This window comes from Phacochoerus africanus, chromosome 10 (genome assembly GCF_016906955.1).
Source record: "Phacochoerus africanus isolate WHEZ1 chromosome 10, ROS_Pafr_v1, whole genome shotgun sequence".
Lineage (NCBI taxonomy): Eukaryota > Metazoa > Chordata > Mammalia > Artiodactyla > Suidae > Phacochoerus > Phacochoerus africanus.
The window spans coordinates 113,593,646-113,605,808 of record NC_062553.1 but is presented as its reverse complement, the minus strand read 5'-3'; the positions used below and the strand labels follow the sequence as shown (position 1 = coordinate 113,605,808).

Sequence of the window (12,163 nt, the reverse complement as noted above, 5' to 3'; positions counted from 1 at the left end):
TTCTCATGGAGTGGAATCTACACTAAATCTCGTCTCAAGCTTAGTCCTTAAATGCTATTATTACTGTATTGCCGTTGCTATTATTGTACCCTTGTTATGGACTGAATGTGTTCCCCCCTAAACTCCTGTGTTAAAGCCCCATCTCCTATGTGATGGTATTTGGAGGTGGAGCCTCGGAGTAGTGATGAGGGTTAGATGAGGTCATAGGAAAAGGAGACCAGAGCTCCCCCTCTCTCCCTACCGTACAGACAGAGCCAGGAAGAGGGTTCTCAACAGTAACTGAATTAGCCGACACCGTGATCTTGGACTTGCCAGCCTCCAGAAATGTGACAATGTTGTTTAAGCCATCCTGCCTGTAGCATTTTTTTATAGAAGCTAGAGCTAATACACTCCTAGAGGGAGATTCATTTTCCATCCACCTTATATCTGCTACTCTGGGGACTGGTTGCTGCAGATCTATCTTTAGCAATAACCTGAGTGACCCATCCTTCGCTAGGGACTATAGAATAGGCACAAGCACCTTCAGGCTAATCTGTGACTGCAGGTTGAGGGCCAGTAAACCTGGCAAGATGAGCGGTGCGTTCTCCCTGAAACTCCTTCTTGGTTCTGTCTTTTCAGCAGCAATATGATTCTCCCTTCCTTCCTTCTTTCCTTTTCAACTTAACACAAATTTATCCTCTTATAGTTCTGAGGTCAGAAGTCTGAAATTGGTCTTCCTGAGCTGAGGTCAGGGTTTCAGTAGGCTGGTTCCTTCTAGAGGCTCTGAGGGGAGATGCCTTTTCCTTGCCAAAAGCTTCTGGTAGCTGCCTGTGGCCCCTTCCTCTGTCCTCAAAGTGTGTCACTCTGTCCTCTGCTTCCATCATCACATGGCCTCCTCCACTCCGAGTCCTCCTCTGTCCCTCTTAGAAGGACCTTTGTGATTACACTGAGCCCACCTGGATAATCCAGAATGATTTCTCCATTGCAAGAGTCTTCATTTGATCACACCTGCAAAGTCCTTTTTTCCATACAAAGTAAAATTCATAGGTTCCAGGGCCTAGAATGTTTGGAAGCTACTATTCAGTCTACCACATACATTATTTTATTTTGTTCTCACATCAGAATGAAATGGACTGGCTCCATTTTAGAATATCTAGCCATGGCCTAAAGAGGTTACATGTCTCATTAGCCATGTTGCCCGTGCTGCACTGTGGCTAGTTACACCACAGCTAGTAAGACTTCATTTCACTTTTTGGAGTAAATTCAGAAAGACTCAAGTGAAACATTTAGCTGGTTAATAATGATATTACTTTTGACAGTACTTTACAATTTATGAAATAACTGGCCCAAAATTGTCTCATTTAAGTTCTTTTTAAAAATCTTATGATTTAGGTTTTATTTATACAAGTTAAGGCATTTATTCCATCTTTGTATTGAGTTTGCACAATAGGTCAGGCCCCATGCTACATGATGGTATCTTGCAGAGACTGAGACATCCATGACCCTTACTCCTGTGCAGTTTATATTCTATTTTCAGAGACAGACAAAAATGCAAATAATTACAAATTGTGATTAAATGCTGTAGGAGAGCAGGTGAGGAAATGGAACGTCAGAGTGTGAAATGACTCACTCAATGTTGTACCACAGTAAATGGAAGAACCAAGTCTTGAGATTACCCTTTCCTGAAGACTTTAGTTAGTTAGTTAGTTTAGTTTAGTTATTTTTTTTTTAGGGCTGCACCCGCAGCATATGGAAGTTCCAGGGCTAAGGGTTGAATGAGACCTACAGCTGCCAGCCTATACTGCAGCCACAGTAATGCAGGATCCAAGCCATGTCTGTGACCTACAACACAGGTCATGGCAAGGCCAGATCCTTAATCTACTGAGCAATACCAGGGATTGAACCCGTGTCCTTATGGATGGTAGTCAGGTTCGTTATCACTACACCACCACGGGAATGCCTGCAGTTTCTTATAAAGGTAAACATAGACTCACCATATGACTCAACAATCACTCTCCTAGGCATTTACCTAACTGATTTGAAAACTTATGTCCACACAAAATTTCCATGCAAATGTTTATAGTGGCCTCATTCCTAATTGTCAAAAACTGGAATTAACCAAGATGTCCTTCAGTAGGTGAATGGATGAACAAACTGTGGTACATCCATATCATGGAATACTATTCAGGAGTAAAAAAGAATGATTCTTATTTCACCATGATTGAATTACAAATGCATTTTAAAGTGAAAGAAGCTAGATCATAAAGACTACATACCATATAATTCAATTTGTATGATATTCTGGAAAAGGCCAAAATTATAAGGATGGGAGATAGATCAGTTGTTGCCAAAAATATAGAGGCATTTATTTGGGGTCCATGGTAAAATGACAGAAAGGAAGAACTGTGGATAGGCCTAGAAGACCTGTGATTGGATGGGGGGAAAGGCAACTTCTTTTTTAATTCAAGGAGGGAAGAAAAGGAAAGTCCTTGTCCGTATGAGTTAATTTCTGGCTAGAGCCAGCATAAATCCAGCAGGCTCTAGACATGTCACCCTCTCTGCGAATGGAGCCTGGGAACTGTGCAGCACATAGACTGTGCGGCCATATGCATCAGCTTTAACGCTCCATCCACATTGTGTTGTGAAAATAGTGTATTTAATAATGGTGTTTAACGTCCTGTCTTCATGTATGGTTTTAAGTCACATTTTCAATTCAAAACCCCTCTCAATTAACATCCTCACCATGGCCTCATAATATTTATTGAATATTTTCCTACATCCAGACTCCATATTGTCTCCTTTGTTTCTTCTCCTGGCCCTAACCAAAAGCTCAAATATTATCCCCATTTTACAGATGAGAAAATGGAGACTTGGAGGAGTAATTTGCCCAAGATCATGCTGTGGGGCAGGGATCTGAATCCAGACAGTCTGACTCCAAAACCCAACTTCGTAACCACCAAAATGTATGTATAAACCTCACAAAACTGCTTTCTCACTTTGGCCGTGGGTAATGCAACAATGGGTTCCAGCTCAATAGTAAGGACCCCCTTCTGAGGTGCAGTACATTTAGGAAGATATTGCAGTTAACTCTTTTGCCTCATTTGGAGATAATTACTATTTTAATGTATATAACTCACTAATTTTTCTGTATCTATAAATTATTACATACGATTTTGAATCTTATCACTAATAATTTTTTCATTCATTTATTTAGGTGAAAGTAGCTATATTAAGACTTTTCATTTTTTCTCTGTGCTAAATTTTGCTTTTCACATAACATTATTTTATTTATTGTTTTCAGTATTTCTTGTGCAGGCTTTTCTGGGTAATAGTCTATAGACAGAGGGCAGTGTTTAATTGTTCATGTCATCATAGTTGTCTCTTTTGTCATAAGAATTAAGGCAAATATTTTTAACTGTTTGGACTCTGACAAAATTTTGGCTATTTGGATGCTATTTCTTATTAAAATCTATTAGCTGATCTTCCTATTTAATCTCCTCCCACGAGGTACCGCATAATCAAATGGATTTGCAAAGAAAACATATTGAAACACAGATGGTTTTTTGGTCTCTCTCAGGGGAGTCAAGTGCTTAGGGAAAACTAGAGAATTATAGTATATGAAGGGAGAAAAAAAGGAGTTCTGTCCAAGAAAACAGTGTCAAAGCTGTTGAATTTGGTACTGAAAGCAGCAAGCCTGCAAAGGTGTTTCCTTGGGTCAGAGTCAAGGCCAAGAATTCCTCTGATGACTGCATGTGTATCATCTTTTTTCGTGGCCACACCCATGACATATGGAAGTTTGCAGGCCAGGGATCGAATCCAAGCCACAGCTGCAACCTACACCACAGCCGCAGCAACACTAGATCCTTTAACCCACTGTTCCAGGGGATCGAACACACACCTCCAAAGCCACCCTAGCCACTGCAGTCAGATTCTTAACCCAATGCACCACGGTGGGAACTCCTATATCATCTTTTGAATGTGCAGGACAACTGCTGGTACCAAAAATATAGCTTTACTTCTCAAGTTATCAAAAATGAAGACCTTTCCTCTCCACAGTGAACACATCCTCCAGGAATGAGGGAAATGTATTCCACAACTTGCCATAGCTCTCAGGTCTGCATCTCCAGATGCGGTCTCTCTCCTGAAACCCGGCCCTGTGTCCAGCTGTTCACTGTATACCTTCACTTGGATGCCTTACTCAAACCTCAGATTCTCCCAACCGTAAGCTTGTCATCACCATCTCACCCCCACCCACACGACAATAACAACCACAGCAGTCACAACCACAACTCAATTCTATGTCATATATTTTCCACTTAAGACCTGGAAAAACCAACCACCCAAATGAGCCCCTTTCTTCAGTCTACAAATTCAGCTGATTACTAACTCACAAAGATTCTATTCCCTCGATATCACTTGCATCCATCTCTGTCTCTCACTCCCAGAGCTGTCTTACTTCTGTCCTTCCTGTGCTGACTGTGGGTGCCTGGACAACAGTGTCTAACTTAGAGCTAAAACATATATTAGGTCCCTAATGCCCATCACCCAGACAGTGCCCAACAAAAGGTTTATCAGTAGAAAGGAGACGTTAACAGATTTCCATCAAATTAATACTTTGGGACATGTGCTCATTTTTGGTCATTTGAATCCAAAGTGGAGTGATTTTGTTTCCTTTTATTGTGAACCTCCCATCTAAAGCTTTAAAAGATTTTTGGAGCTTCTCTTGGATTCATCTGAAAAGAATTTCCCTGAACTGTGACGATATTAAAGTTAAATTTCAAGTATGTTCATTTATTTTTAAAGCACTTTAATCATCTTTGCTTCTTTTTTTAAAATTATTTTATGGCCGCATCCATGGCATATGGAAGTTCCCAGGCCAGGGATTGAATCCAAGCCACAGCTTTGACCTATGCCACAACTGCAGCAATGCCGGATCCTTTAACCCATGTGCCAGGCTGGTGATTGAACCCACACCTCCACAGTGACCCAACCTACTGCAGTTGGATTCTTAACCCTCTGTGCCATGGCTGGACCTCCTGTGCTTCTTGAAAAGGCCATTTTTATCTAAATCTTCTGACTCCAGGCCTTTCGGTGTGATGTTTCCCTATCAAGCTCTGTCAGCCGGTTCCCAAATGGAATTAAGCCCTAATTGCTGTAAAGTATCTGTTGCATACACTAAACTAACTTCTCTGTACCTTCCAGAATTACACTAGCGCTCTGCCATCCGTGGGAGAACTGTGAATATATCACTCACATCATTTTCTGTTTTATGGTCCATGGGAGGAACCCCAGTGGAGAAAAGCTTCAGGGTCTCAAAAGAGGTCTTAGGAAAAAAACTTTTCATAGTCTGGAGTTCCCATTGTGGCTCGATGGGTTAAGAACCAGACTAGTATCCATGAGGATGCAGGTTCAATCCCTGGCCTCACGCAGTGGATTAAGGATCAGGCATTGCTGTGAGCCATGGTGTAGCTTGCAGATGTGGCTCAGAACTGCATGGCTGTGGCTGTGGCTGTGGTGTAGGCGGGCAGCTGTAGCTCTGACTCGACTCCTAGCCTGAGAACTTCTCTATGCCGTGGGTGTGGCCCTAAAAAGAACACAAAAAAAGTTTTTTTTCATGGTCTGCTCAGAGATTGTGACTCTTTGAGTAGTGGGTCAGTGCCCCCCCCCCAGCTCATCCATTCTCTGTCTCCTGTCCCATAAAGCACGAAAACCCCACTAGGAAAGGATAGGATGCCTGCCAAATATTCTTCCTGCTCTTTCTCCTCTAAGTCCTCTTTAAACACTTGACCCATATTTAGCCTCAGAGTTGGAAATTAAGGGGAGGAAAAAAACCCTGCAACCTTCACTTCATTTTGAAACTCTTTTTGCTAGAACTAGGCTGGCGCGAAGACAATAGGCATCACGGAAAGCTGTGTTTTCTTTTGTTTCTCTTTGGGGAGGCATGGTTAAGAACTGTGATGGCAGACATGAAAGTAAGCCCAAGCTTACAGTGGGCCTCCTCTGAGAGACCTTCCCTTGACCTCCATCCCCTAGGAAGAGGAAGGTTGCTAACAGGAATATTACAAGGTTCCATTGATGAAATGTCTCTCCGACCAAACCATGTATGATGACAACCAGTGGGTGGAAAAATTTCCCCCACATCGGAATGGCCCTCCAAATTACTTCACTGCATGCCAAAAGGTTATCTGTGAGGAACTAGGAAAGGAAGTGTTTTTGAAAACATCACTGGGACTTGTATACAACATCTTAAGGTGTTTGATCCTTTTATGAACTGTTGACAGCCTTTGGCCATTGAAGTCTATGTGAGAGTTGCCAGCCAAGCAAAAGGAGGAAGCAGGGCCAGCGTGCTTTGACCAAAGAACCCCTGAGAGCTGTTTAGATCACAAGACATGAGACAGCCAGAGAGAGGGAATGGCCCAGAATTCCAAGAAAAGCTCAGACAGCTGTTTTAGCAGTTTCAACAAGACCTATTCTGGCCATTTGAATGTTTCCGTTTGACTCTGATGTCCTTTTCACTTCCCGAGTCATCTTCGTTCACTCAAGGATCCATGCAAACAGTAATTCCCAGAGCACTCAGAGGAGTATGTAGTGGCCTCAGTCAATGCACTGAATCAGGCATCACCTAACAAACTCACAGACACCGCAGAGCAACCTCGTTGGTTCCTTAATGGCCATGACAGTTGCTTAATTGAGATAATAACTCTGCTTCATTGGTGCATGTTTACTGCTGCTCTAGGTAGGGTGTCTCCCCAGCTCCTGACGGCTCTGTCTGTCTACACCTCTGGAGGTTCCTGTATTTCCATGAAATGTGTCCAGTGCTGGCTGCTCTCCCGCTTCTTCCCACACAGGGAAGCGGTCAGGATTGCAGCTCCTGCTGGAGACTCCATCACAAGTGTTAGAGTAACAAGCCGTGGTGTGAGACCCTTCGCCTAAAAAGAAGTATGTTGTAGTCGTGCTCAGTGTGGACCCCAGTAAATGTGGTGGCTGCTTTTCAATCAGTAATAATGCAGAGTTATTAGTATGGAGAAACGAATCTTTTCCCAAACCTTGCATCAGCCGCTCCTACTCTGAATCTTGTCTCTACCCTCTCCTCACCACTCCCTTTTTATAGGCATCTCATCTTTCCAGCACAGACTCTGCAGGTCTCCTGCAGCTCTCGGCTCACAGCTCACACTCTATATGATACACAGCTCTGGCCCACGCCTCTCTCCTTAGCTCTTTCCGAAAACTGACCTTGTGTCACCATGACTGTCTGGGTTATGTGCCCATTGGTGACCCATTTTATATGAGTTCCGTGGACACTGATGTAAGCACACACCTCCTTTTCATTGGTCTCCTCTGGTCACTTGTCACCACACAGTGCCCTTCCACCAGAGGACCATGTGGCAAGATAATTCCATTTGTGCTTTAAAGTCTGTAATTGAAAGAGACTCAATAGCCTAAAAAATCATATTGTATTAGCTAGGCTGCTGTGATAGGTAGCCAAACACGCACAGTTACGAAACAGTGTTTCCAGAAGCTTAGAGTCTATCCGACATTCACAATCCGGAGAGGGGGGTCATGAATTCTACATTTTCACGTCCGTGTTGCAACCACCTGACCGCATTCAACAGGCGTAGGGTTTCTTAGAAAAGCCTGATTTCCTTCCAAAACAATCTGCTTTTAAAAAAAAAAAAGAAAAAAAAGAAAAAAAAAACCTTAATTATTTCTTTTGCTTCATTCAATAGGCCTCCAATTATGTTTGTTTTTTAAAATATGTTTGACTCATTTTCATATTAAGTTGCTGGATCATTTCTTTTAAGTTAGTAAGGAGTTTCTGTGCTTTGAAGTACAGTTTTTGGTGTTTTGGTTCTCCTTCAGGGTATGACAGACTATTACATTGTCTTGAATATTGGATCAGAGAGGCAGAACAAGTGAGGCTCAGGGACATGATTTCTAAGTAACGATTCCCATGTGACTGCTCCTACAGCGTTTCCCTTTTACTCATGTTTTTATGTTGGTGTTTTTGTTGTGGTCTAGACTGGGGCAAAAATGCAATAGTAGATCCAGATGTGAAATATATCTTTTGAAACTGTGAAGGCATATATATGCTCTTTAATATATACATTTAATGGCCTTCTGTACTTAAAGGCCCCCAGATAAGAAAAAGAGAAGAAACCCTAGCTTTAGGGAATCTAAGAATTAAATTGCTTCTTTATAAAAATACATCTCCCCCATTGCATGAATGAGTTTGGCAGATTTTTAGTTTTAAGTTATTGAATTGGACCCCAGTGTCTATGGTTTGAGAGATAGTGTGTTGTGGGGAGAAAAGAACTTTGAAATCAATAGATCTGAGCTCAGGCCTGACGTTAGCCCTTGACCTTGAACAAATAACTTCCCTCCATAAATTTCAATTTCTCCATAAAGTAAAAACAAAAAAATCTACTTGACAGGGTCATTGTACATATTAAATGAGATTATGTGCAAAGCACAGAGTGCGCAGCCCCCTTGGAGTGCTCCGTAGCTCATAAGTGACCCGGAAGCCTCCTCAGGCCAGTCCTAGAGAGCTTCCACAGGACTGTGCCTGCTCTTCCTGGTCGGGCGTGCCATGGTGTGCTCTGCTTGCAAGGCCGTTGTCCCAAAGGCAGAAGGTTTTGCCGCTTTCAGCTTTAGCAGGGCTAAATATTTAATAACAAGTAGAGCTTGTTACTAAATGTCTCAGCATCAGAGCAGTCTGTATCCTTATCTCATACTCAGTCATCTTTGAATATTTAATTTCTAGATGTGTTAACTGAGTGACTAGACCCAGTAGGTGAGGTGGGCAACCAATACGTAGTCTTCTACTGGGTTATAAACTCCATGGGGTAGGTACTATATGTGTTTTACTTCCTACTCTGTCTCCAGAACTTAGCCTGGTTCCCAGCCATGGTAGATAGTCAAAAATAAATATTTTGTTGGGGGAGTTCCCTGGTTGTCTAGTGGTTAGGACTCAGCACTTTCACCACTGCGGCCTGGGTTCAGTCCCTGGCCTGGGAACTGAGATCCCACATCAAGCCGCTGCACACTGTGGTCAAAAAAAAAAAAAAAATGTTGAAAGACTGAGTCAGTGAGTCCAGCCATAACCTAAGATGGCATTACTTGATCTTTTAAAGGTTTTCCCTATGAAAGAATGAAGAATTCTCTTGAAAATTTACTCCCCTACATTTTAGAAAGATCGGAAATGGCAACTGTTAATGGCTTTTCTACCCCAAATATGGCTGTTGCTTTTTTTTCCACTCAGTGTCATTGAGTAGACCAGGGTTTCTATTTTTACTCTGAGGGGAAATATGGACTATAATCTCTTAGGTTTTTTACCTTCTTACCAAACCCAGTCATCACTATCTTACTTCCTGACTCTCATTCATTAGGAGCAAGAGCAGTAAAAGCAGACTTCAGATGAAATGAATTCTAGAGTGGTCGCCATCAGAGAATATTTATTGAAATGTTTGAAACGAGGGGAACACGGGTAGGTCTCGGGCTCCTGAATGCCTGGAGTATTTTCAGTCCTGAGCAAGAGAACCATGTCAGAGGGCATGGGCAAGAACCAATGTGTCTTAAATGTTCCACACTGTAGCACCAGCCAGGATGGGTGTAACTGAGTCAGAGGCCAGAAGAGCCAGAGGAAAAGGAAGGAAGCAGGGCGTGTTAGCCACATGACTAGAGTGATAGGGCATATGGTTCTTAAGCAGGAAAAGACGTGTAGGCTGGACAAAAATGTAAACACTGGTGGCGTTTGGAATATCCAGGAGGGCTGAGAATAAAAAGCCCTGTGAGTCTGGTGAAAAGAAAGGGCAACTTTGATGTGGAGCAGATTTTTCAACTGTAGCAGAGTTACCATCTCTCGTGATTGCCAAAAGGATATTTAAAGGAAAAGTAAGAGTGTGCTTTTTGCTTATGGGCATCCTATAAGAGGAAGAATCCCAAGCATTTTCAAGTTGAAGAAGAAGACATCATTCAGAATCTAATGGAACCCACAAGTCTGCTCAGCAGCCACCAAATGCTGCCCAGCCGTTTCGGCCATGGCTTGACCTCTGGTTTGATGATTGACAACATGTTGGACAGCAGAGATAATGCAGGATTCTTGGAGATGCCCCTCACCAGTTGAAATGAGGGCTTTTGGGTGGAGTATTCTCACTCACCCGGACTCATGGTGGGTCTTCAAAGCCAGGAAGCACAGGTTGTCTCCTAGAGCTGACCATTCCTTGTAAGGAATGAAAACAGAAGCACAGCTTTGCAGCTGGAAAGCTAGAATTTCAGTAGGGAGTCCATTTTGGGGCTCCCATCATACACTTGAGCAGGACTGTATCTCGGCTCGTGAACAAGGGAAAAGGGCCCAGCGCTGGGGTTCAGGGGGCCTGGGTTTTATTGCATCTCACTCACTAACTAGCTTTGTGACTCCAGGAAGATCTTTAGACCTTCTTGCAACTCACTTTCCACACAGAGGGTAGAACTAGATAATTTATATGGACGCTGACATTTCAAACCTCCACGATGCCAGTGCCTCACAGCGAGGTCATGGGCTAAGTTCCACGCCCACATCTCTGTGTAACTTTGGGTGAGTTTTTATAACACTAGCGCCTGAGTTTCCCCACCTGTAAAATTGAGTTAATCGTACTAGTTTTACAGTATTTTTGAGAACTTATGGATGCAAGGTATTATTGCAAATGCTAGCTACTCTCAAAGCCTTAAAGGCAGTTATAGTTATTTAACTTCTCAACGTCTTGTTTGAGATTGAAAATGTGTCCCCAGTCATTTTCACTTGAGTCAACATTCCTTGTTTTTATCTTATCACAATTTTGATCTGCTCCCTCAAATCCACCCTGGGCAGGGTGTCGGTGAGCTCGTCCCCTTCGCTTCCTCCCGAGAACTCTCCTGCCATGAGGCCCATCTTCCATGGAGGAGCCCATGGAGCCGTGGTTTGAGTCGGGACCTGGTGTTCCAGAGACCTGGCTTCTCGCTCTGGCTCTGCCATTAACAACCTGTGTGATCTTGAGCAAGGCGTGTCATCTATTTGAGCCCTGGTGTCCCAGTCTTCAAACAATGAGGAGGTCAGGCCAGATCACTTCCATGGTATCTCCCAATGCCAGAGTGTAACTTTAGAAAATACTTAAGGACATGGAGAAGGGCACTCAATGCTATAAACCCACTGAAATTGATTTTACAATAACCCAAATTGTGATGCTTAGAGTAACTTACAATGCAATACCTTGTGGCACTGTTATTCAACATAGTATTGAAAGTCCTAGACACAGCAATCAGACAAACAAAAGAAATAAAAGGCATCCAAATAGGAAGGGAAGAGGTAAAACTGTCACTGTATGCAGGTGACATGATACTATATATAGAAAACCCGAAGGACTTAACCCAAAAACTACTTGAACTGAGCAACAAATTCAGCAGAGTAACAAGATATAAGATTAACATTCAGAAATCAGTCACATTTCTGGAGTTCCCATCATGGCGCAGTGGTTAACGAATCCGACTAGGAACCATGAGGTTGCGGGTTTGGTCCCTGCCCGTGCTCAGTGGGTTAACGATCCGGTGTTGCCGTGAGCTGTGGTGTAGGTTGCAGACTTGGCTCGGATCCCATGTTGCTGTGGCTCTGGCATAGGCTGGCAGCTACAGCTCCGATTAGACCCCTAGCCTGGGAACCTCCATATGCCGTGGGAACGGCCCAAGAAATGGCAAAAAGACAAAAAAAAAAAAAAGAAAAAAGAAATCAGTCACATTTCTGTATACTAACAATGAAATATTAGAAAAGGAATTCAAAAATACAGTACCTTTTAAAATTGCACCCCCAAAAAATCAAATACCTGGGAATATACCTGACCAAGGAGGTAAAGGACTTATATGCCGAGAACTATAAAACATTAATCAAGGAAGTTAAAGAAGATGTAAAGAAATGGAAACATATTCCATGCTCCTGGGTTGGAAAAATTAATATTGTAAAAATGGCTATTCTACCCAAAGGAATCTACAGATTCAATGCAATCCCTATCAAATTACCCAGGACATTTTCCACAGAACTAGAACAAACAATCCAAAAACATATGTGGAACCACAAAAGACCCAGAATTGCCAAAGCAATTCTGAGGAACAAAAACCAAGCAGGAGGCATCACTCTCCCAGACTTCAGGCAATATTACAAAGCCACAGTCATCAAGAC

The 12,163-nt window shown here is 42.7% G+C and overlaps 1 long non-coding RNA gene across 1 annotated transcript in view; it reads left to right on the top strand.

Moving 5' to 3' along the window:
- The window catches only part of LOC125137509 (uncharacterized), a 38,291-nt gene extending 26,586 nt beyond the window's left edge, over nt 1–11,705 (top strand). Inside the window, exons 2-3 of the long non-coding RNA XR_007137423.1 lie at nt 2,834–2,942; nt 9,908–11,705. This is a non-coding gene — a long non-coding RNA (uncharacterized LOC125137509). The remainder of the gene's footprint in view (nt 1–2,833; nt 2,943–9,907) is intronic.
- The last annotated feature ends 458 nt before the right edge of the window (nt 11,706–12,163 follow it).